Source organism: Lynx rufus, unplaced genomic scaffold (genome assembly GCF_022079265.1).
Source record: "Lynx rufus isolate CCGP_SWC_20201006 ecotype Redwood Valley unplaced genomic scaffold, mLynRuf1.p SCAF_1, whole genome shotgun sequence".
Classification (NCBI taxonomy): Eukaryota; Metazoa; Chordata; class Mammalia; order Carnivora; family Felidae; genus Lynx; species Lynx rufus.
The window spans coordinates 123248623-123274561 of NW_025814823.1; the positions used below are offsets into that span (position 1 = coordinate 123248623).

At 38.5% G+C, this 25939-nt stretch overlaps 1 pseudogene; it reads left to right on the forward strand.

The window, feature by feature from the left end:
- The first annotated feature begins 271 nt into the window (after nt 1-271).
- The window catches only part of LOC124509571 (transcription elongation factor A protein-like 3), a 100618-nt pseudogene continuing 74950 nt past the window's right edge, over nt 272-25939 (forward strand).

A 25939-nucleotide genomic window follows, 5' to 3' on the forward strand; every position in this document is an offset into this window, starting at 1 on the left:
TTGTTGTTTTTTTAAATTTCAGGTGGTTTTTTTTAGATTTCACATATAAGAAAGATCATGTTGTATTCATCTTTTCTTGTCTGACTCATTTCACATAACATAATTCCCTCAAGGTCCATCTATGTTGTTGCAGATGGCAGGATTTCCTCATTTTATGCCTGAATAATATTCCATTATTTATATATACCACAATTTCTTTACCAATTCATCTATCAGTGAACACTTAGATTGTTTTCATCTCTTCACTATTGTAAATAATACTGCTGTGAACATGGGAGTGCAGGTATCTTTCAAGTTGGTGTTTTTGTGTCCTTTGGATATAGTCGCAGAAGTAGACATTTTGGATCATATGCTAGTTCTATTTTTAATTTTTTAAGGATCCTCCATACTGTTTTCCATAGTGGCTGCACCAGTTTACAATGCCAACAGCAATCAGCACCATTTTAATGTACTTGACATCCATTTGTACTTGATTAATGTACTTCTTTGGAGAAATGTCTATTTAAATCCATTGCCCATTTAAAAAATGTGCTTGTTTATCTTTTTGTTGTTGAGTGTAACAATTATTTACACATTCTAGATAATAGTCCCTTATCAGATACAGCTGATTCTCATTGTTTACAGATTCTATATTGTGAATTTACCTACCTGCTAAAATTTATTTATAACTCAAAAATCAATATGGTTTTGTCATCATCTGAAGACATGTAGAACAGTGAAAACTTTAGTTGCCAGAGGCATACATTCCTAGCTGAGGTAGAATAAGGTGTCACTCTACCTTCTTGTTCCAGCTGTTACACAGAGATGAGCACAGGATGAAGATGGTCAGGGCAGTGCAGTGTAATACAAGCCTGTTGGATGGATTTGAATCCCAAAGCTGGCATCCAATAGTAGCGTGGTCTCAGGTAAGTCACTTAACTGTTCTGAGCTTTGTTTTCTTTCATGTAAAATTAAGAAAAAAATGAATTTTTTTTAATTTTAGGATTTATGATGATAATCTGTGTGATTATGTCCCTTCCCTCTATATGTCCCTTGTCTATATACATTCCTAGAAGCAGTATTTTAGTCTTTGCTAATTCAGTGTTTGCAGTGATTTTTAGAATGTAAATATCACAGATAACAAGAATAGACTACATGATGTACAAATATTTTCTCCCATTTGTTAGGTCTTGTCACTTACTTGATAGTGTCCTTTGATATATAAACATTTTTAATTTTGATGAAATCCAAATTGTCTATTCTTTATTTTGTGGCTTATGCCACAGTTTTAACTTTTTTTTTTTTTTTTTTTTTTTTTTTAAATTTTTTTTTTTTTTTTTTTCAACGTTTATTTATTTTTGGGACAGAGAGAGACAGAGCATGAACGGGGGAGGGGCAGAGAGAGAGGCAGACACAGAATCGGAAACAGGCTCCAGGCTCCGAGCCATCAGCCCAGAGCCTGACGCGGGGCTCGAACTCACGGACCGCGAGATCGTGACCTGGCTGAAGTCGGACGCTTAACCGACTGCGCCACCCAGGCGCCCCCACAGTTTTAACTTTTGAGGGGAAGTGGGTTTGCTTAGTTCAATCAAAGATGAAGCAATTATGCTTAAGTGTATTCCCATTCATTGATAATTAGTTGCAGAAGTGCTTAGAAGAGGTTAATTGATTTACCATAATGAAGGGCAGAGTTGAGAATCCAACTGGCACCTGACGTTAAAACATGTAATCTTACCTGCTCTAATTATGCAGAGAAGGGATCATTATGGTGAACTAAAGAAACACTTGAAAGTGATCAAGTTTCTCTCAAAGAGTGGGTAGCATTTAGATAAAGAGGAGAAAGGAAGTAGTATTTTGTTTGTTTTTTTAAATTTTTTTGCAGGGGATTCTTGTTTGTAGAAAGTGTATGCAATTATAGCAGATCTCTATAAATAATGATAAACTCTTATCACCACCTCAACTTCTTTGTTCCTGGTATTTTACTCCACTGCCTTTGGCCTTAATACAAGTCCCTAATACTTAGTGGAGGTTGGCTGTTGTGATAATTAATTATGGACACAAGAGGGCGCTAAAAGATCTCGGTGCTTCTGGTTCCTTAGGCCCAGGTGTAGGAAATTAATGTTACCCTCCATTATTGCTGTTTCTATTTTTAGAAAAGAATTTAGATTACAAAACTCAGGAAAATCTGAGTAGAACTAATGAAAATAAAAGCCTAATAATATACAAATGTTTAGATTTCAAGATTGACTGAAGTCCAGTCCCAGAGTTGTTGATGATTTGGCACCATTTTAAATGAATATAGTAGTAAGACTATACTTTCAGGGATCATTTCTATAGTTTGTTAAATGAATGTAGTAGAATTTCAGAACTAGAAGGAATATTTGAAATCACCTTTCCTTTTCTCCCTTCCTTCTCCCTTTACTCCTCTTTTTCTCCTTTGTTTCTGGCAATGTCTCCAGTTTGGAAAATAAAACAAACTATAAGCAGAGCTGTTCTTCTATATATATGATTTATACACAAAAAATTTAAAGCACATAAAAACATTTGAAAACCACTGGAGTTTGATCCTACTGTTTCACATGGGGAAAAATTAAATCAAGACAGAAAAAAAAATGATTGTTCAAGGTCTCACAGCAAGTTATTGGCAAAGTCAGTTGCAAGTTCCAACTCTTTTCACCACATCATTTTACAAACATGCCCACCGGTCTTTTGCTGCCCTCTAGGCTGGGATTTCTGAAGTAAGGCTCACCTGTGGGGACTTCAGATTCATTCTGTATCACTAGACATATTACTACATAATACATTAAAAGAAACATTATCCTAGTCTTGTTATGGGTCTTGGATGTTTTGGCTACCTGTGTGCTCTTTGAGCTCTAGAGAGAGGTTGAAGATTACCCTGAATTGGCCCCAAATGTTTTCTCTGAGCTTGCAAATATCACATAGACAGATACAGGAGAAATCTGCACACATGCTTCATGGTACAAACATCCTCTGCTTTAGGAGTGTGGTGCCAGGAACAAAGAGATTGGAAAAGTTTCTGTAGTTGATTTGGGGATTGGTTGGAATCCCTAGTTCGAATGACACAACCTATTTAGGAAAGTCACAATTCAGGAGGGACACACAAAAACTTGTACATATCCAAAAGAAGGGACAAGATCATGAAAAATAGGAAACGCCAAGTCTATGAAGAAGAGTAGAAGAAACTACTATTTAGTAGTAGCTCAGAGATAACTCAGGTGCCAAAATAATTATTCAAGTACCCGAATGACTAACCTGAGCCAGGAGGAACTTAGCTGCTCTGTAAGCCCAGAACTAGGACCTATGGGTAGAATTTGGTGGGATTTAGAGCTGAACTTACTAGTTAGAGCTGTATAATGATGCCCTGGATGCCATAGAGACTTGGGCATCACACGTACATGTGAATGGTTCCTGGTTCCATCTCTACTGCATATATGATCCTGGGAACGGTGGTGATGAAGAGGAGTAATATTTCGCAATGTTGTGTAGATAGCTCTTTCTTCCCCTACCCACATGCTTTTCTACGTCATGGTCTCACTGCCAGCTTATAATGTCAGGATTTTGAAAGTAAGCACTAAGAGAGTAGTTTGAGAAAAAGGGTTTTGAGTACTCAAAGTCTGGCTTTTAGAATCAAAGGCCAGAATGTCTGAAAGGAATCAGAACATAAAGTCTATACTAAGACAGTAAGTTTGGAAACATAGAGTAGGAGTTGCACTGCACCAAATAAAAATTCCACAGGCTCCAGCTTAAGCTGTGAAAGAAAGACAATGTCAAGGGAAGAGATTGGTGAGCCCAGCTTGCTGGGGCTCAACATGCCAGGGGGAATCTGGACAGAGCAGTGGAATCAGCACTAAGACTGTTAACTACCAATGGGAAAACATGTATCACAAGATGGGAAGCAAATTTTTAACGCAGATCATGGGATCACTTTAGACAATTGCACCAGTGTTGTAAAACATCCGTGCCAAAGAGCTATCTGTATTAGCTGCCCTCATTGCCTCCTTATGAAGACCTCTCCTGACACACCAGCAGTGTGTTCCTCTTTGTCCTAAGAAGAGTAACAGCTCTTTGGGACCCATGTTTTGCTCAGCCCCATCCAACTTGCCTTGTATGGAAAAATCTTTGGTTTGCTTTTTGTTTGGTATGTTCTAAGGCCCGGTTGAAATGCCAGGATAGCGAAAGGAAGAATGCTTATATAGAAGGGCAGGCTCAATTTTGTGCTTTAGGAAAGTAGAACTGGCATGAGAGATCCAGCCTGCTCCTCTCCTCTCTCACTCAAAAGAGTAGTTTTAGTGACAGGTTAACCATTCTTCTACGCTTCTCATCCAGTTACAGCTAATTTGTCTACATCTTCTTTTTCTGTTATAGATGATAACCATAACCATTATTTTATAAATGTGTTCCAAAGTTAAATGAGATAGAATGCATAAAAACATTTTGCATTTAAAATACTAGCATGTCGATTTTCTTAGAATATGTTCACTAGATGGAAGCTGTTATTATTATTCGAGATGATGAGATCATAATCCCTTTAAGTTTTCTTGTGCAACTGAATGACTACTTGCTGTTCCTGTGGGAAAGGTTATTAAAATTTCTGAATGTGATAGTGATAAGTGATTTTTCAGTTTAGATTGATATTTTTCAACTGCCTCTGCCTGGGCTACAATAGGCTGGCTGTATCAGAATAACTTGGGATAAGTGTTTTTTTCTAAAAAAATATTTTATTTTTTAAGTAATCTCTGCACTCACTGTGGGGCTCAAACTTACAACCCCAAGATCAAGAGGTGCATGCTTTATCGACTGAGCCAGACAGGGTGACCCAACCTGGGATAACTTTTAAAAAATACCTAAGTCTGGGCTCAAATCCAGAGACATTAGTAGATCTAGAGAAGCGTTCCAGATTCTGTGTTATTAACATGCTGCTTTCTTCTGGAAGATTTAGGGAAGAATCTATGTCCTTGCCTTTTCCAGCTTCTGCCTCATTCCTTGGTTCATGGCCCTGCATCACTTCAGCCTCTGCTTCCATTGTCACATGTTCCTTTCTGACTCTGCCCCTCTACCTTCCTCTTATAAGGACCTTTGTGATTACAATGGGCCCTCCAGGAAAACCCAGAGAAATCTTTTTATCTCAAGATTCTTAACTTAATCACATCTGCATAGTCCCCTTTGCCATATAAATAACACATAAGGTCACACACTGGCAGATTCTAGGAATTAGAATGTGGACATCTTTGGGAGACCATTATTCTGTCATTGATGATAATCTGATTTTGTTTTGTTTTGTTTTGTTTCTTTTTTTTGACTGTCAAATACACAGAAGAATCCCTAGATGATGTCTTTCATTCCCACCTAAATCCACATGTGAGAGGTTTTTTCTTGTACACTGCCAACGTTCCCTCTAAGTGTCCATTTCATTGGTTATCCAGGTGTCCGAGTAGGCCAATGAAGAGTTGACAATTCTAGGGTAAGACGAATGGGAACAGAACAAGCTTATGGGTGAGGGTATAAATGCTATCAATCTTGCTAGATGATCAGTGGGCTAGATATTAACTTCTGTCAAAGAGAGGACTTCCTCATAACTCCTCTGTACAGGCAACATAAGACTTCACATCTGAAGGCACTAGCCTCTGTCCCTGGGCCCTGGCTACAGGTAATGCACACTCAAATTGACACTGAGCATTCCCTGTATGTTGACTTAATAGTGTCCTCTCAGTCTCTCTGGCTATGTCCCCTCATTCTTTGTCCAGCTAATCTCTGGGTCTCCCCTGTGTCTTTCTTCTTGGCCTTGGAGATCTATCCTTTATATCAAAGGTAGGAAAATGTTATCGCTCATATCATGACAATATCATACATTCTTTCAAAATTTCATGTGTTATAACAGGTGGGTTGCTAAACTCAAAAGCTAACAATTGACTTTCTTTGTTTTCTCTGCCTTCTGCTGTCAGTTCATCTCTAAGACAATGATGCAGAATTCTTAGCTGACTGAATGAAGGAAAGGATTGAAGCAAACTCTGGAAACAAAAGTATATTAATTAACATTTCAAAATATCCATCTTCACGATGTTTAAGATTCATGATGTTTGAATTGCAAAGATATAATTTCACTAAGTCCATAACTAGTGCCCGTTCTGGTCTACTGCACCCCTTTGTGCTGTCTTTAGCTTTTTCACTTCAGTAATTTCTTCATAACTTCAAGACCTTGGATTACCTAAGTGGCAATGGCATATTCCACCCCTACCAACACACCTCCCACAGTTATTAAATCTCTACTCTCACTTTGTGACGAGAGCATCCGGCTCTCCAACTCCTGGGAAAGGTTGACTGTCAAGGGCTCTGCACCACCCTGGGTTCAGCTGCCAGTCTGTCTTTCCACAATTTCAGCCAACTCTCTCTGACTCAGCTCTCTGTCTGCAAAACCAGGCAAGGACTTGTAGAAAGCATCTCCTACTCTTTCTCTTCCAGGGAAAATAGGATTAGCATTAGGTACACTGAACACAGGGCAGCTCCCTTTCAGTTTGTTTGTCTGGTATTAAAAGGGGATGGGAACTAGCTTAGCATCTGAAATGAGTTCCTTCCCACAGATGCCTGCCCACCCTCTAATACCCAGGTACACGTCAAGAATGTGGACTGTTCTTGGCAGTTCAACTGGTCCAGCTTCCTTAATGCAAGTGGCTGCTTGTCTGCTTCTGTTTCACCATTCCAACTCTTCTCTTCCAATTTTATAGTGAAACAATACAAGGAGGCAGCCTAGATTAGTGTGTAAATTACTGTGTGTTTGCATCGGAAAAAATATGGATTAAGTCCCAATTTTGCTACTTACTAACTATGTGACCTTGGGCAACTTAGTTAACTTCCTAAAGCTTCTATTGCTGCTCTATAAGCAAGACTGAAGACGCCCACGTCACTGGATTGCTGTAAGGATAAATAAAATAAAATATGTAGGGCACTTAGTGGCATGCTTGGCACACGGTGCTCCACAAATGGTAGTCATTGTTATATTCTGTTTTACTTTATAAAAATGTGCTTACCTCTTATTGTCAAAAAGAGCATGCTTCAAATATGGAAGTAAGTAAAGAAGAAGGAGATGTGGTCCCTGCCTTCAAGAAATATTATAGACTAATGGGAGAGATGGAAAATATCAAAGTAAGTAAAGGGAATGGATGGAGCAGGGTAACGTTAGTGGGAGAGAACTACGTGAACATGAAGCTGGAACAGCACAGCCTGGAGAAGGGTCCCAAGAGAAGCCTCACCGCACAGGCGTGGGAAAGGCCACCCTGACATTACGTCCCATCTTATGGGCAAAGTCTTTCCCCATGTCTCTGTGTGAGACTCTTCTATTCAATAGTGCTGCATTAAGACCATGAACATACATGCCTCTGTTATTCTGTGTTTGGGGGATAACCATGGATTGGAGCTGCAGTTAGTTAGGAGCCTCTAGAAAAATGAGCAAAGAAACATCTCTTTCTTTTTAGTCCACTTGTCCTTCCCTTACACTACTGTGATAATCTGGTTCACAATTAAAAAGCTTAGTTTTTGTTTTTGTTTTTGTTCTTGTTTTTGTTTTTGTTTTTGTTTTTTTCCTAGATGCTGTTCAATCACAAAAAATCTCTGGGCAGGTTTTAGCTATGTCTAAAATTTGGAATGAAGATTAACTGAAGTGTGTGTATGCCAAGCTGAGTGCATGGCTGCCCTCTCTACAGTTGATAAAGCATGCAGATTCTCTGAATGCCTTACCAGACAGTCATTGCGAATGTGGGCTGAGTAGTACATAGGGAGCTGGCTGGGTCATTCCTCAGCTCACTAGCACAAAAGTTACAAAACTCTCCTGTTCCCCAATGTCACAAGGAGGCAGTGGAGTATTATGAGAATGAGGGCACTTATACAGATCTTCAACTTATGATGAGGTTAATAAACCCATGGTTTAAGTTGAAAATATTTAAGTCAAAAATTCATTTAATACAGCTAACCTACCAAACATCATAGCTTAGCCTAGTGCACCTTAAACATGCTCACAACACTTCCAATAGCCGATAGTTTGGGAAGCGGGGAACCTATTTCAAAATAAAGTGCTGAATATATTATATAATGTATTGAATACTGTACTAAAAGTGAAAAACCAAATGGTTGTATGGGTATCAGTTGTGTATCCTTATGTGCATGCGGCTGACTGGGGGGTGTGGCTCACTGTCACTGCCCAGCAGCTTGAAAGAATATCTTACCACATATCAGTGGCCCTGGAAAAGATCCAAATTCAAAATCTGAAGAATGGTTTATACTGAATGCATATTGGTTTCTCACTATGAAAAAGTCAAAAAATTAAAGTCAAACCACCTTAAGTTGGGGAATATATTCTAGTGATAGCCCAGCTGTGATAATTATATGTAAAACGAGGCAAATTTTCTTAATTGCTTTCTCAATAAGCAAAATAGGTGAAGTAATCCTTGCCTGTGGCTCTGTAGAACACAAATGTAATTTTCTTTGAAGAATCTGATACTTCTTGTTGTAAAGTGGTAAGAAGTGATAACTTCGGCTTGAGCCACTGCACCTGGTTCTTGTGAAGATCTGACAACGTAAAGGAAAACATTTTGGCAACTTTGTCTTCAAGGCTAGTTTTTAAATGTCTGAGAAGATTGACAGTATTCCTATGAAGGTGTCTCCGGGTTCATCATTTCCTCTTCCTCCATCCTCATAGGACAGAGTTTCTAGGTCTCTGTAGACCATCCTGCAGAGGGTCTCCTCCTTCGACCCTGTTGAATGGATTGTAATCAGCCACAGCATATATATCTTGCAGAACATTAATCAGCCTCAGATTTTCCAATTCTGGTAGAGAGACAATAGGAAAGGGAGTGTCTTCCAGGACTTGAGTCTTTCAGAATAAGGCATTTGGTGAATAGGATAACCACATGTCAATGTACTTAAGTCGTTCCAATGCCTTCTGCTCGCACTTGGAATAAAATCTAAGCTTGTTGCTGAAGACTGCCAGCATTCATGTGCTCTGGCCCTGGCCTACCTTGAGCAACCTGCATTACGATCCAGTCATATGGGCTCTCTGTTCTTCGTATATGCCAAACCCATTCTTGCTCTATGGCTTTTGTTCCTACTCTTTCCTCCTCCTCCTGCAGTGCTGTTCCCCGAAACCTTTGCGTGGCTGGCCGTCATTCTTTCATCCTCATTCCCTTCTCAAGTCAATGCTAACTTCCTTGAAGAAGCCTTTCCCACTTACGCTGTCTAAGGTTCCCTCCTCTGCCCCCATCACCATCTCATTCATTTATAGCTCTCATCACAGTCTGCAATGAATTATGCGTTGTACCTTCTCTGTACTTCTCTGTACTCTGTACCTTCTCAATACAATGAAACTTGTTCTTGCAGTGTAATATTCCAAATATTTAATAACTGGTGTCACATGGTACTAATCAATCAGAGTTGATACTGGTCAGAGTCTTGGGTCAGGGTCCAGGAAGCCCCTCTTTCTGCCCTTTAACCCTTATGTTGCTGGCATGTGGGGAGATATAGAAGTCCTGAGGGAGGAGTTGGAGTAAATAGGGCAATGCATGTGAGCTAGGAGACTAGGGAAATGGGTAGTCATCCATTAGTATGAAAATATTTCAATATTTTAGCAATCGGTATGGCCACCAGTTTGTACTGTTTAAATATTAATTTATTTCAGGATTTCAGGACCTAAAACAGTGACTGGAACATAGCAGTTCCTCACATGGTGAATTACTTGAATATCAAGTCCACCTACCATTTTCTCCAAGTTGATGTTTTCTAGAAGAGCTCTATAACTGCCCTGGGTTTATGAGTTATACAAAGGGGTAAATACTGGTGTATTTAGGCCATGGATCTTGGTTTAATGATAACTAATGTCTGTAACTCTTCATAGTTTACAAAATCTACACATGAATTGCCTCATTTTGTCTTCACAACTATCCTGAGAGAGTAGCAGGACAAAAATTATTGTATTCGTTTTTCAGTCAAGTAAACTCAGGCTTTTACAGGTCAACTGATAGCTAAAGAGTAGTCCAAGCTGGGAAATAAATAGCTTATGTCTTCTGGGTAGGGACTGTGTTCTTTCTACTAGCTTCTGTATTCTGTCTCCAGCTGGATGGATCTGAACCTGAGGATGGAAGCAGCTACTGGATACATATGTAAAGATTCTGGCCTCCACAAGTAGGAATACATATGCCTTTAAATTTTTTTTTAATGTTTATTTATTTTTGAGAGAGACAGAGACAGAATGTGAGTGGGGGAGGAGCAGAGAGAGAGACACACACAGAATCCCAAGCAGGCTCCAGGCTCTGAGCTGTCAGCACAGAGCCTGACGCGGGGCTTGATCTCACGAGCTGTGAGATCATGACCTGAGCCAAAGTCGGACACTCAACCAGCTGAGCAACCCAGGCACCCCTATATATGCCTGTATACAGTGAAGTGTGACTGGGTTACAAAATAGGGGATTTCAAGCAAGATTGACCAGCTTGTGAGGGTCTAGATGGCCCTAGAAACTAAGAGGTTGGAAGAACAGTTAATGACCAATATGGAAAAGCCTTAATGGAAATGTAGTTAATCTTTTCAGACATTTAAAAACCAGTCTTGAAGACAAGATTGCCAAGGCTTTTTCTCAGCAAGTTCACAGGGCAGAGTTAATACCAACAGTGAAAAATAATTGCAAAAATCAGAGTTTTTGGTTTTGTTCTTTTATTTTTTTAGATTCAAATATAGTTAACATACAATATTATATTAGTTTCAAGTATAAAATATAGTGATTGAACAATTCTACCCATTACTCAGTGCTCATCGTAATAAGTGTACTAAAAATATACATTTAAAAATGAAAAGTAAAATAGATTAGGGCAGTGTTTACCAAAATATAGTACATACAAGATGGTGCTAAAAGTTGATTTTACTTAGAACATTGTTGAACACTTTGAATACTTTTATTTGTTATGAATTTATTTTAATATATATTGGAGAAAACACATAAATAGTAGACAAATTTTGTGATTTCAGATATATAAGCAGTTAAAATAAATATTTAAGTTTTAAAAAAATGAAACCAGATCATTTAAAGAGAAATTTTGAGTGCATATTAATAAAGGTGACTCTCAGACAATACAAATAAAGTGATAGATGAGTGAATAAAATCTGTGAAAGTTATATTCCTTAGAGCTAGCTCTATTACTTTGCATGATCTTGAACACATTTTTAACATTTCCTCACCTGTTTAATAATTTTGTGGCAAGGATTCAATGACTGAATGCATGGAAAGTATTCAGCACAGTTTGACACATAGAGCTCAACAAATGGTAGCTATTGTTTTCACATTTTATCAATAGCAAGGAGAACTTTGAACCATGGAAAGCCGTGAAGCCGGAAGCTCCTTGTCATTGGAGGTATACAAACAAGACTAGGAGGGTATCTGTCGATGCTGCAAAGGACTTTCCTACTTTGGTTGGAGCTCAGCTAGAACTTTGAGGTGATTCCAGCTGGGAGATTCCTATAATTTTTCTTTTGGTGAATTCTAGGATGCAGGAGAGACTTGGAACTAGAGTTTTTCTCCTATATCTTGGGAGGCCCCTTAAGTTGCTGCTCATCAAGACTCAAAGAACCATTGCTCTCTGAGCACCATTGTTGACTGTGACACCCAGGCTTGGCCTTTCCATCACCCACATCACTGTCAAGGAGAGCTGTCTGAGAACCACACAGCTATTGTCCTGTAGTTCTTGCCCAACCAGGAAAAACGCCTGTTCTGTCCTCGCATCCTTCCTCACAACCGTGGGAAAGACTAGAAGGGTTTCTCATGGGTATAGAGAGAATCCATCCTATCTAACTCTCAACTGGAACCTGGCCTATTCCCAGTAGTGGCTGCTGAGGCTTCAGGTCCACCTTGAGAGTTCTGGCTATGGGAAAACTTTTCTTAAACAAGCTGAAATATGTTTCTCTGTAGCTTTCACCCACATGCTCTAGTGTCATCTCCTTGAACCACAAAGAACAAGTTTCCCCGTTGCCTCCCATGGGAAACTTCCAGAAGATTGCAGACTAATGGAGTGTTTGTCCTGTGGTTGTTCATTTCCTTGTCATTCTCCATTGTTCTCACAGATGCATTGTTTCTGTCAACCAGCTTCCAGTACCCTCCTCTGCCTAGTTATTGATAGCATGCTCTAATATGGTGCACCTCACCTCTGCCTTTTTTAAAGGGTAGAGATTGTAGAATCTGGGCCCCCTTTTCTTCATAAAGACACTTGCTCTCAGTAGCAGTTCAGTTACAAGGGGTCGATCAACTATATTTATTTGAAGCCACTAGTAATAGATCATGGGATGTTTGGTGTTCTTTAAGGCTCTGACCCCCCAGGGGTAACCACTGTCCCAGCTCATAACACCAGGGATTTCTTTTTCTTGTTTTTGAGCTTTAATTAAGTAGATTCATACAGTGTATACTCTTTTTGTGTTGGACTTCTGTTGTTCTACATTTCTCTACATTGTTTTGATAGTCATATACTATGGCCTGTAACAATACTTTGTTTATTCTCATTGATATGTATAGTATATCATTGTGTCTGCATTCTATTTTGTGACTATATAAATTTCCATTCTAAGGATATATTATAATGTATTGATCTGGCCCCTTATTTTTTTTAAGTTATCACTTATTTTTTTTATTATATGAAATTTATTGTCAAATTAGTTTCCATACAACACCCAGTGCTCATCCCAAAAGATGCCCTCTTCAATGCCCATCACCTACCCTCCCCTCCCTCCCACCCCCCATCAACCCTCAGTTTGTTCTCAGTTTTTAAGAGTCTCTTATCCTTTGGCTCTCTCTCCCACTCTAACCTCTTTTTTTTCTTTTTTTTTTTTTCCTTCCCCTCCCCCATGGGTTTCTGTTAAGTTTCTCAGGATCCACATAAGAGTGAAAACATATGGTATCTGTCTTTCTCTGTATGGCTTATTTCACTTAGCATCACACTCTCCAGTTCCATCCACGTTGCTACAAAGGGGATCTGGCCCCTTATTAATAGATATTAGGACTGTTTCTTATCTTTGATATACAAACAATGCTGCTGGGCACAACACTGAACTTCCATCATTTTGTGTATATGTAAGTAGAACTACCAAATAAATTCCTAGAAGTACAACTACTAGGTTAACAGGTATAGATATTTGTAATATTGAAGAGTGTTGACAAATTACCCTCTCTACTGGATGTACCCTTTACATTCCCATCAGCAGATTTTTTGAGTTTATTTTCTTAGGATTTTAGAGGTTAAAGCTTGAAGAGTTAGAAGCCACATTGTATAACCCACTCATCTTACATGGACAGAAATCAAAGACCTTAAAAGTAAAAAGACTTGCACAAAGCCATAGAACAGGTTAGTTATAATCCTCAAATTTGGAAGGAGGCTTAGATGCTGGTCTCACATTTCAGAGAGACCCAACAAACCGCAAACTCCCGTCCTGTCTACAGCTATTGGCATGCTGCCTCTTTGTCCCCTCCTCTTCACCAAGTGCCTTCAAAGACAAGCACAAAAAGGCCCAGCCCCACACACCAGGACCACCAACCTAAGAGATCTCCTTCAATTCTGCTGCCCTAGTTTCAGTCCACAGACTGAGGATTCTAATATCTAATTCTAATGTCATTTCTCTGCTGAGTTCCAGGACTGGACGCATAGTCCACTATGCATGAATATCTCAAGGGTGCTTCAATCTCACGACTCTCAAAACTGAACCCATCCACTTTCTCTCAATTTCCCCATCTCTGTAATGAGGATAGTAAAAGGACTTACTTTACAGGATTGTTATGAAGATTACATGAATTAATATGCACTTAGAATAGGAACTTAGAATAAAGCATAAAGCTCTTAGAATAGTAACTGATGAATTTGCTATGTAGCTATTATTGGTGAGTATAGGAAAGCAAATAAATAAAATATATGATGAATGGTGATGTGGGGGGAAAAATGAAGTTGGAGAGCTTGGGAAGTGCCAATAGGGACAGAAGAATGCCACAGGGCAATTTTGAAAAAATGATCTATTCCTCAAAGTTTTCTTCTTGCAAGAAACAAAGGTCTGAGGAAATTCTTGGCAAACCATGAAAGATATGTATAAACCATTATGGTTTGTTGGTCACTATGAGTATTTTTCAAGTTGTTCAAAATTCTCAGCATGAGGAGCCTTCTCCCCAATGGCTAAAGTTACTTCTAGATCCTGAATCCATTTTTCTGGACTCCTCAGAGGGAGTGAATTCATGGTGAGGTTAATTTCCAAGGGATATGGGATTGCATTTGTAGATGGCAACAGCCTGCCTCATAAGAGTCTGTGAAAGTCCAGTGTCAGCTTGCTGCAGAGAAGGATCTTGGCAACCTGGAAGGATGATTGGTTAGACATGACACACAGAGCTGAGCCACTCAAAGTACCATCAGCAGAACGCTGCCGGTTCACAAACTGTCACATCAGTCCACAAGAAGTCATATTTTGGAACTACTTCTGAATGTCCCATTGATATGAATGTATGGAATCAGAAAAGATGCAGGCGGCAAATGACTGTAGATGCAGAGTTTTAGATGGGAAAGGCCTTTCATCCTTCCATCTCTTTCACTTAGAAAATGAAGTTAACAAACAAAAGTGCTACATGTAGAAGCCCAAACCATCCCAGACCAAGTGCTGGCTTGATGAGTTCTCAACCCTGGGGCTCCTGAGAAGGTAAGAGATCTGCCTTTTTAGATTAACTGCCTTCAGTCACGCAGACCCCATGTTAGCTGACTCAGCAGAGAGGGCAAGGAGCCATTCAACTCATTTTACTTTGGACTGTGTCCAGGCATTTCCCTGGGAAGGAAAGGACTTAGGGGACAATTTGAGGACTCCACCCAGATAAAAGCGTTCTGGTGTAATCCAGTGAGTAGGTGATTTCCATCTGGGGGAATGTCCAATGCCACAGATGACCAATATCCGCAACTACACAGTGAAGAGAAGAGGTGAGGAAAGGATTCATAAAACACCTGAAACAAGGCAGTGGGAAGTGATGCAGAGAGCCCCAGGCTTTGGAGCTTGAGCTGAGATTCAATTCACTACTCTTTCCTCTACTGGCTTCTGATTTCAGGTTCCTGTGTACTTACCTGAGGCCATACCCCCTTTGTAAAATTGCACATTGCATGGTTGATGTGAGCCTCAAGTGAGAACTAGATATCAAGTGTTTGTAAACTATAAAAAAAAACCACAGTGTTGTTAGAATAATAAGGCCTGTGCTGAATTGCATCAGACTATCAATACTATTTGTGGAATTTACACAGTCATCTTGGTCAGAACACTGGTAAGTGAAACTTGAAAGACGCTGTGAGAAAACACCTGTAGGCGTGGAATTGCATAATGTAGAAATATGGTGATTTTATGTGTATGCATGTGTGTACGTGTTTGCACTTTTTCAGTGCTATATTTGCGCTCCAGTGTTAATTATATTTTGACAAGATGGGATCAGATGCAATATGGGACAAAGGTTCAGACCAAGGACTTTGAGTTCCAACTCCAGCTTACAGCCTTGGTGACAAAATCACTTAATTTGCCTGAGCTTTGCTTTCATCATGTGCCAAATGGTGATAGTCCTATCTACTTTGCAGTGTGGATGTGAGAATGAAATATAATAAAAATATGAAACTGAGCAAAACAAAAGACTGCAATAAATGCCAGTTACTGTCACTGATGTTATTATTATTAATAATAAAACCTACTCCATGCCTCCGTCTGGATGGATGGAGCCTCTTGCCTGAGTGACAGTACCCACAGTGGGACAAGCAGCAGAGACAATCACTGTGTGAGGAGGGGACACCATTTCTGCAGTCTGCACCTTCCTGGTTTGCAGAGGAAGTCTTCAGAATCAGAGCCAGGGTTTGATTCTCTATTCCTTGTCTTTCTAAGTACTTCTAGAAATAAAAGAAGCCTATGTATTCTGGGAACTACGAATGAGAAAAATGAAGGAATAAAAAAAATTTTCGCAGCCTCCTCTGAAGTCGTCCAGGGAATTAAGCTGGACAAATAGGGAGACCAACAAGGAATAAGACCCATGGGCACAGTTGGAGACAGTGTGTGCACTGTCCTTAGGACTGAGGAGATGGAAGCCTCAGAAAAACATAGTGGATAACAAAAGTGACTTTAACATCAGCCAAAGCTGGGTTCAAATTCCATTTCTATCACAAACCATTGTGTAGTTGAGAAAGGTGCTTGAACTTCCTGTACAATACAAAATGGAAAGAAAATAATACTTTTCTCCTTGAGATGAGATAATATATGTGAAGTGCTTGGCAAAGTGATCATACTTTTGCTACTTTTAGTAGCTAAGCACCAGACACTTTTCTTTTGGAAATTTGTTTGATCTTAATCCCTAAAATTATTAACTTATCTATTTGACACAGATGAAGACGTTCATTTTGAAAAAAAAATTTTTTTTAAGGTTTTATTTATTTTTGAGACAGAGAGAGACAGAGCATGAGTGTGGGAGGGGCAGAGAAAGAGGGAGACACAGAATCCAAAGCAGGCTCCAGGCTGGGAGCTGTCAGCACACAGCCAGATGTGGGCCTTGAACCCACAAACTGTGAGATCATGACCTGAGCTGAAGTTGGACACTTAATCAACTGAGCCACCCAGGTGCCCCTGAAGATGTTCATTTTGAAAATGCTATTCTGGTTTACATTTTAAGATCATCAAAGAGAAATGATTGAGGTCCAAGTCGGGACACAACTGTAAATAGGGGAAGGAATAGGGTTTACCTGATCCTTGGGTTTAGAAATGATGGCAGATAGAGAGAGAAACCCCCCAGAAAAGAGAGAATTCTAGACTCCTGAGTCAGGTCTGCTAAAACTGCTGTTCCTCTCCTTCTGGGGATTATGGTCCTGACACACTTCACTTTTAAAATCTTGCAGTCTAACTTAACTAAATAAACTGTTGCCTGATCAGTTACTTTTCTCATTCTGTTCTTCATTTTGTTTTCTTTTTTCCACAGTTATTAAATGGCTGCTTGTTCTTGGCATTAAAAGACTTTTTGGAATAATAACAGTTCCTGACATTGGAAGAAACAGAGAGCTCTGATTTCTGTCTCCAAATAACTACAATACAAGGCAACATGTGATAAGAAACCTGAGAGAAAAGAGTTTCATGAGGAAGGGTAGTCAAGAGCTAGAATTTGAATTATAGAGCTATTTTAATAGTTCATGAAAACCAGATTTCAGATAGAGACAGTGTTGTGTAAAGAGACTCAAAGACTAGTACATAGTTTGGTATGGGGAGGGGAGTTCTCAGGAATGATTCTAGAATTAATCCCTGATCAAGATATCAGCACATTTAAGTATGTTGGAGTCTAGACTGCTTTGTTTCAATGCTAGTGTTACTTCTTAACTAACTTGTGTGACCTATGGCCAATAACATAATGTCTTTTTGTGTCAGTTTCTGCATCTATGAAATGGAATCATAATAATATAAATAACTTTCAGAGCAGCCAGAAGGATTAGGTTAGGTAATCAGTGTAACATAATTAGCATAGGGCCTGGCACATTGTGAACCCTCAGTGTAAGTAGTTATCATTATTGAGATTATTCTGAATTATTTTAAAGGGGACAACAAGAGATTTTAAATTTATGTTAAGATTGTTTTAAGGTGCACGCCAGTTTCTTGAAACTTGGACTACAAAAGCTGGATCAGAAGACATTAATAGTGAAGGGATCCTTTGGAATATAAATGCTCATAAAGGTAAGAGTTGAATCTCTTGTGTTTTCTGTTTGTTTGTTTGTTTTGTTTGCATGAAGCATATATAATACTGCTGCTTCTATATCTGTGTTATTCTGAACTAACAGAACATAATTATACCATAGTATATGCTGTTAACAAGGAAGGCAATGGTACTATTATGCTAATTTAAACTCAGCCAGTGTTCTCTCCTCTGCCCTATTTGCGTCAACCTGCTGATTCTTCTAAACCCGATTAAATGGTCTTTCTTTTGAATTAGTGTTTCTGGTAAACTTAATAACCACTCTTTTCTTTCAAATACATTTAATTAACATACTTTCTTCTAAGCAGGACATTCAGAGTAAAACTATTTTAATATTTACAGTTGTTTATGAAGATACTAGCTAACATTTTTGCATCAGTGCTATATTTTATAGCTAACCAAGTTGTAGCACAGTGTGCTTAAGGGCTTTATTTTAATCCTGGCTCTGGCTCTCAGGACCACACTGCGGCACAATTCCCAGGGCGCCATGCATACCGATGACGGTATCAATGGTGTCAACTAGAGTTTTACGCTACGGCAGTTCTTACCGACAAGTTGTTTGATCTCTTCTGTCTTGGTTCCTTCTTGTTAATTTTTTTTCAGAAATCTGTCCATATTACAAGATTTTTGTAAAATTCCTTTAGGTTATATAGATAAAACATTTAACCAAATACTTAGCACATGGTAAAGCATAAGTGGGGGCTGTAATTATGGTATTCACGATCACTGTCACCTTTAAACCTTATGGCAACTCTCTGAACTTGATAGCCATTATTATATCCACTTTACACAGGAGGATACGTGACATTGTAAAAACTCTTTTTTTGTTGTTTGGGTTTTGTTTTTTGTTTTTTTAGTTTTTTAGTGGGGAAGGGGGAAGGAACAGAGAGAGAGAGAGAGAGAGAGAGAATCTTAAGCAGACTCTGTGCTCAGCACAGAGGCTGATGTGGGGCTTCATTCCATAACCCTGGGATCATGACCTGAGCTAAAAATCAAGAGTCAGGACTTAGCCAACTGAGCCACCCAGGTGCCCCCCAAATAATTGTTTTTCAAAGCACAAACACAGTATGCATCTAGGGTGAGAGATTTTGCCATAATATTAAATAATATAATCATATTATTTTTATAAAATTAAATCATACATTTAATTTTTTTTAATTGTGATTTTTCTTTATTTAAGTAAATGTTGTTCTTTGCCATTGTGTGAGCATATGCAAAAACTAAGGTTTAAAGCCCAAGCATCAAAACAGCTGAGTGTCTGTTTTACCACTTTAGCCATCAAAATTTAGGTGGGAATGTGCTACCATCTTCACATTCCTGAGGCCTGAGAACACTTAGGCAGGTTGACTCCCAAGACATGTCACTTTGAATGTGACTTTATTCTAATGACACCAAATATAACAATACAAGGACTGACTATTACGATTTTCCCCCTTCCAGAATAATGTGAAAGTACACAGGGGGAAACTATTTCCTTGGTCACTAACTTGTTGATGGAAGGTATTAGTATGTTGTGGTTAAAGGATGCATTTATTGCTGAGTGTTATTCTGAAAGTTTCTTGTAATTGCAGTGAAAGAATTTGTAATATTTAGTGATGGTGGGAACAGAGTGACTCATGAATGAGAGATGTAGAGTCGGGGAAAAAAGCAATTTGTAAAACGTTGGTCAGGTCACCTGTACCTTAGAATGTTTTCTTCACATAATTTCAATTTATGTTTTCCATGAAATAAGAAGGCTACTTTTTAATTGTGTGTTATTTTATCAATTTGAATCCTCTTTTCATAATTACTTTTACTGGAAAAGATTTATTAAGCACTGACTACCTAACACGCACTCTTCTTAGGACTTGGGACACATTGTTGTAAGATGAAACAGGACATAATTCCTGCCCTGATGATCAAGCTGGGAAGACAGATAAATGAATTATTTTAGACAAAGGGTGCAGAGGGAGAGCTTATTTTGTCCAGTGGGTCATGGAGGACCTTGGAAAAATTCACTACACCCTAAAGCAGGTCTGGTTCTGTGCATTCATTCATTTATTCACTCCTCTCCTGCGACAAATGTGTATTGTTTTCCTCCAATTAGGCGTCCCCTATTCTAGGCTTTAAGGACTTAGTAATGGATAAGAACTCTCTCAGAGAAGGGAATAAATAAACAGGTAAACAAATGTGTAAGATAATCTTAGGTACTGGTGCAGCATAAGAAAGAGGAGGAGGAGAAAGCTACAACAGGAAGATACGTTACCGGCTGATTTGGGAAGGTCTCTCTGAGGAGATGACATTTCAGGTGACCCCTAAATTAAGAGGAACCAGCCACACAAAGAGCCTTTTAAAGTTATTCTCAGTGTTTCACCTTCCTTTCATTATCCGCAAAGCTCCAGTGAGTTTTGGTCAAAAAGAAAAGCCTTTATTCAGGTATGTTTTGAGTAGCAAAGGCAAAATTGTAGAGCAAACCACCTTCTCCAGGTGAAGCCAGAAGAGAGTAACAATGGTGATGTCCTCGGGACGATAGCTGTATCAAACTAAATAATTATTTCCAAGAGTCTCTGGGAACAGAGACTTTGGAATGCTGGTGTGATGAAGGATTGACGGCAGATGAATTAAAAGTTTTATTTTACAATAATGGGGAAAATCTCAGAAATACTTGGGGGACCTGTGGAAGATGGATGGGTTTTGACCAGGGGTTCATTAATCCTGTCACAATTTGGTTATAAAAAAGAAGTATGACCTTATTTTATTGTCACATCATGGGAAGCCTGGAATATGTGGATTATACTTAGCTGTGGGCATTTTTATTCAACATACAAAGACTACTTATACTGTAATAACTGCTAACACTTATTGAACATTAATTATGTGTCACCCTCCCCTCTAAGCGCTTACATATGTTAACTCATGTAATACTCACAACCTCTCCATGAAGGAGCTACTATTATGTTTTTGTATTTTACATCTGAGGCGGAGAGCAGTTAGAGAATTTTCCCAAATTCACAGTAGACAGGAGCCAAGCCCAGGCAGGCCAGAGTCAGAACTCTTACTCATTTTGCAAGCCTGTTCCTCATATGCCACATCCGTGGTTTTTCTCCTCATCGGCCACCAGGGAAGCATCACCGTGTTGTTCGTCACACGATGAGAAGTTAATTGTGAGGGAGAGAGAGAGGAACAGAGAGAGCCTGAGACAGAAACAGAAGAGAATGACAGAGTGTCATTCTGAAGAACAAAAAAAGAACACTCTTTCAGGTATTGTTCCACATGTAGTCCCTATTTCTCTTCAATCTCAAAGCAAACAAACAAGTCCTTTTTAGCCCTGTCTTACAGATGAAGAAATTAAGCTCAGAGAAGTTCAGCAACTTGGGTCTGCCTTGTGCCTAAATTTATGCTCTTTATGGTACTATTCCCTAGAGGTGTTTGTAAAAAAAAAAAAAAAAAAAGCAAAAATAAAGCCATTATCTGACCTGTTCTCCAGCCCTAGTTCAATGATGCTGAGATAGGCTTTCATACACAAAGAGAAATTGAGGGAGCTTTTTACTGAGGACTGCAAAATCATACTGTGAAGTATAGTTGACCTTATATAAATCTACATGCTCAGCTACCAAAATACATTCATGGAAGAAGTGAGGACATACCAGCACTCTCAGCGCGAAGCTAGGAGCCCTCCTAGTATCACACCAACAATGTTGGAGTGTCGTTTTTTCTTCCATTGTTGCCAAGTGTACACACACACACACACACACACGAGGGATAGTGAAAATTCTTTTGTAGCATAAAAAAGGAATATACACAGAGCTAACAGTTTTGAGAAAAATATAAACCGTGTAAGAGGCTTCATACACAAAGGCCCTTTCTTTAATTTAGGAAGGTCTCTAAATATGAGTACTTTATCATAAAATATCACAAGATATAAAATATAAAAAAGAAAAGAGAATCACTTTGATTAAATTATACTTCCATTATTATTTTTTTCCAGGTTTGTTCAGCTTTCTTCATTGTTTTTTGTGTTTTAGAATTTTTGATATAAAGTCATCTAGCCATGGCTTCAAAAACACATACCCCTTTAAATAACCATTTTTTTTTAATTTTTTTTTCAAGATTTTTTTATTTATTTTTGGGACAGAGAGAGACAGAGCATGAACAGGGGAGGGGCAGAGAGAGAGGGAGACACAGAATCGGAAACAGGCTCCAGGCTCCGAGCCATCAGCACAGAGCCTGACGCGGGGCTCGAACTCACGGACCGCGAGATCGTGACCTGGCTGAAGTCGGACGCTTAACCGACTGCGCCACCCAGGCGCCCCTAAATAACCATTTTAATAATGTATCCTTCCTTCAATATTGTCAAGCTGATGCTACTACTTTTTCTTGGTTAGAATCGGTGATTTTGGTCTATGTTGTTAGTCATATTTAAGGAGTTGGACTTGACTAATTTACGTGTGCTTGTAATTTCTAAATTAGATGTAACAACTTTCATGTCATTGATTTTCTTCTATTTATTTTTTTAAAATTTTCAAAATGTTTATTCATTTTTGAGAGACAGAGTGCAAGCAGGGGAGGAGTAGTTGGGGGAGGGGGCGGGGGCAGGACACAGAATCTGAAGCAGGCTCCAGGCCTGACTGAGCCCCTCCAGTGCCCCTATTTATTTTCTTGTTGTGTGATTTTTTTTTTTTTTTTTTACTTTTTGCTCAGAGTAATTCTTTGACTAGAATCTATAAATTTTTTTTTTTTTAACGTTTATTTATTTTTGAGACAGAGAGAGAGACAGAGCATGAATGGGGGAGGGGCAGAGAGAGAGGGAGACACAGAATCGGAAGCAGGCTCCAGGCTCCGAGCCATCGGCCCAGAGCCCGACGCGGGGCTCGAACTCACGGACCGCGAGATCGTGACCTGGCTGAAGTCGGACGCTCAACCGACTGAGCCACCCAGGCGCCCCAGAATCTATAAATTTTAGTATATAGGATTTAAACGTTGTTTTAAATATTTTTCAATGGTTTGCATTTGTCACAAATTTCTGTTTCATCTGCAATAGGTTCATTTTGCTGCATTAATATAAAACTTTGTTTCTGACATTTAAAAAATATGTGTATTTTGTTTTACAGATTCCTTTCATTCATACCATTTTGTGTATTTTCTAATTATTGTAAAATAAACCTCCTAAAACTTGCCTGCTATGCTTTATCTTTTATCTTTTTGTCTGAAGTTCATATTGGCAAACTTGTTCTTCTTTTGCTTAAGCATGATTTTTCATTTTTTTCCCAGCCTTTTACATCAATTTAATAATTAATTACTAATTTTGTTTTAGAAATGCCTCTTAAAAGCAGTGCTACTAGGGGTTCCTAGGTGGCTCAGTTGGTTAAGTGTCCAACTTCAGCTCAGGTCATGATCTCACAATTTGTGAATTCAAGCCTCACGTCCAGCTCTGTGCTGACAGCTCAGAGCCTGGAGCCTGCTTCAGATTCTGTGTCTTCCTCTCTCTCTGTCCCTCCCCCACTCACACTCTGTCTCTCTCTCTCTCTCAAAAATAAATAAACATTTAAAAGATTATAAAAAATAAAAAAAACAGTGTTGCTAAATTTCTCTTGAGATACTCTTGTAGACTCCTTAGATTAGGGAAATTTAGACCATTTACATTTACTGAATAATTTTTCATAATTTGACTTTTGTTATCTTTTTATATACTACCTTGGATTTATTTATATTTATTGTTTGTTTGTTTCCTTGCTTACTAGTACATGGAGTGTCTTTGATTTGAACTTTCATTTAAAATTGTTTGTGAGAAAAGGATTTTTTCTATGCCATTTGTTATTTCCTAATACAATTTCAAACATTGTTAATCATAAAATTATTGATTTATACTCATCCAAAATACATTTTTTACTTACTTTTATAGAAAAAAAGACCATCCTTATTGGCTTTTGTTTTGTTTAATCTGAAGAAGGAGACCCCATCTTTGATTAGTTTTTTGTTGGTTGTTATGAATTAAATTTCTTGGAAACATTATGTTAATTTGGAATAATTATTAGTTTCAACTTTTTTTTTAAGTTTATTTGCTTATTTTGAGAGAGAGAGAGAGAGAGAGAGAGAGAATCCCAAGCACTGTCAGTGTGGAGCCTGATGCAGAGTTCAATCTCAGGAACTGTGAGATCATGACCTGAATTGGACTCTTAACTGACTGAGCCACCAGGCGACCCATTAGCTTCAACTCTTAACATTTGCAGTTAATGTTTTATTTCATTTCTTTTTCTAACGCTGTTCCTTTCTTTGATCATCATAAGGTTTTTCTACCTTTGACATTTTGTGTTAAGCCTTTATTAGTTTTCTATCACGGAGTAACAAATTAACACCAACCTAGTTTCCTGCTGCTGTTGAACTGAGGCCCTCAACTCTTAGCTGTTACCTTTCATTACCTCAGAAAAGGCCATCTTTAAAATATGGAGTTTCATTCTTCATATCTGCAGGAGTGTGTATGATCCTGATTCACATCTCTCTGACCATCTGATTTTCATCTCTCTAGCCCCTATTTGAAGGGCTCATCTGAGTAGGTCAGATCCACCCAGGGTATCTCCGTTTAATTAACTTCAAATGAATACATTAGAGACCTTAATTACACCTGCAAAATCCCTTTACTCTGTCATATACACCATAGCCTGCTCTTGATGGTAATTTGCTTTCATATTTTTAGGACCTGCCACACTCAGGTTCACTGACATAGTATGAGCAACAGAGGTTGGGAATTTGGGGGCCTTCTTAGAATTCTGCCTACCACAAGGTCTAATTTAAATCACATCAATTTTACATGGTCTTTGACTATGAAATGTTTTTAAAGACCTGTTGAGGATGTCTTTCTGTATGATGTCTTTCTGTGGTGTTTGGGGAAAAAAATTTTGTGATACATTCTTTTTCTTTAAAAGTTTTATTAAAACACAGTATATATAGATAAAGGTAGGAGAAAATATATGGGTGAATTTGTAATGAAAAGTGTATTCTGAAACACTAATTTTTGTTTTTTAATGTTTATCTGTTTTTCAGAGAGACAGACAGAGTGCGAGCCAGGGAGGGGCCGAGAAAGAGGGAGACACAGAATCCGAAGCAGGCTCCAAGCTCTGAGCTGTCAACACAGAGCCTGATGCAGGGCTCGAACTCACGGACCGCGAGATCATGACCTGAGCCAAAGTTGTATGCTTCATCGATTGAGCCACCCAGGTGCCCCTTTAAAACACTAATTGTAAAACCTATTGTTATTATGAATTAGCATAGCATTATAAAAAATTAATTTGAATTATTTATGCTTTTTGGGTCAATAATCCCACTTATAATAATCTACACTGAGAAGATGATTGAAGACAAGGAAAAATCTTTCTGTACAAAAATATTTATTTTAAAACTTTTTTATAGTTAAATATGTGAAGTAACCTCAAATTACAAAGTTGGGGAAATGTTAAGGCACATAGAACGAACTCTGTGTGAATATCATATATTATACGATAATTATAAATACCATTAAGAGTATGAAAGATGTGTACAACATGTGTGAAATACATAAAATTATATGTATACTCTGATTACAACCATGTGAAATAGGTAAGTGGTTGCTGTAGAGGACTAGAATAATTTATGGAAAAATAGAAGCAGTTGAAACAGGTTAACAAATCAGGTATATATTTGTATATATTTGTAAACAATTTCTTTCAGACTACCAACAGGTTTATACAATGTATAAAAACGAAATTAGGTCAGATTTCCAAGTGTCTGGAAAAGAATAGGTGTGGACCTCCTTGACTTCTGATTCTCTTTCATCTGAAATCTGCTGAGCCCTTACTAAGAGAAGGGTGAAATCTTCTATTGCCATTGATGAGAACTAAGTGAATTATAGTGGGAGTAGACAGACCCGGCCCTTCCCTCAAGATAATGACTAATTGACAAACCTTCTTGATGGGTGTGACCTAGGGCTGACCCTTGATGACTGGTGATGGATTAAATACAGAATGCTCACTTTTCCCTGCTTTTCTATGAGGTTTCAAATGAGATGGGGCCATTGTGAGCCAGAAGGAATTACTAATCCTTTTAATCAAAACACAAGGACTGAAGCTGAGATGATAGTTTAGTTATAAAGTCAATTCTTTCATCCTGTGTGGAAATCCCTTCAGGTGCATGTGTGATTCACGTGCATGTGTGAGAGAGATCACCATCTTGCCTCTGCTT